Source organism: Equus caballus, chromosome 2, assembly GCF_041296265.1.
Source record: "Equus caballus isolate H_3958 breed thoroughbred chromosome 2, TB-T2T, whole genome shotgun sequence".
NCBI classification, from domain to species: Eukaryota; Metazoa; Chordata; class Mammalia; order Perissodactyla; family Equidae; genus Equus; species Equus caballus.
In genome coordinates, this window is record NC_091685.1 from 68141123 (window position 1) to 68141431 (window position 309).

The following is a 309-nucleotide window of genomic DNA, read 5'->3' on the forward strand; positions in this document are numbered from 1 at the left end:
TACAACCTGTAAAATGTGTAGTATATTGGATAACTCACAGAGACACCCAGAGAAATAAACAGGTTAGATACTTGGGAAGTTTCGTACAAGAGCAACAATAGGTGGTGCTGCTGGGATGGAATACTGAATACGTACACTTGATTCAACACATGTCACGGAAATTTTTCCCCAACAAAATTACCATGCTTATTAAATTAAAGGTTGGTTTGAGAACAGTATTAAAATCTGATCAGGATGAGCACTGGAGAGAGACAAAAGCTTCAAACAACTTCTCATACTGAAAAGAAAGATATTTCCACCAGTGGAGAC